Source organism: Microtus ochrogaster, linkage group LG9 (genome assembly GCF_000317375.1).
Source record: "Microtus ochrogaster isolate Prairie Vole_2 linkage group LG9, MicOch1.0, whole genome shotgun sequence".
Classification (NCBI taxonomy): domain Eukaryota; kingdom Metazoa; phylum Chordata; class Mammalia; order Rodentia; family Cricetidae; genus Microtus; species Microtus ochrogaster.
This window is the reverse complement of record NC_022034.1, coordinates 18,618,837-18,619,346: the sequence shown is the minus strand read 5'-3', so window position 1 is coordinate 18,619,346 and position 510 is coordinate 18,618,837.

Genomic DNA, 510 nt, shown 5'->3' with positions numbered 1-510 from the left:
TACTAAAACCATCAAGCCCTAGAATTTTGGGGGGATTAGTGGGAGATTTAAATTACAGTTTCCAGTTCACTAGGTGTTTTAGGAATATTTAGATTGCTTATTTGATCTTGATTTAACTTTGATAAGTGTTATATATGAGAAAATTATCTATTTCTTTTAGATTGTTCATCTTGATGGAGGCTATGTTTTTCAAGAATGTACTTTTTATTCCCGGAATATTCTTAATGTCTATTACTATGTTTCTTTTCATTTTTAATTTAATTTGAATTATTATTGATTTTTCTCAAGGAATTAACTTCTTGTGGATTCTTTATATTGCTTTTTTATTGGTTTATATTTTATTTATTTTAGTCCCAAGTTTAATTATTCCTTGGCATTTACTTCTCTTGGATGCGATTTCTTCTTTTTGTTATAGAGCTTTTAGGTGTGTAGCTGTTTATTCATTTTCATTCAATTCTAGAAAGTTTATAAATGTATTTCTCAATTTCTGTCTTTACTAATTTTTCATTC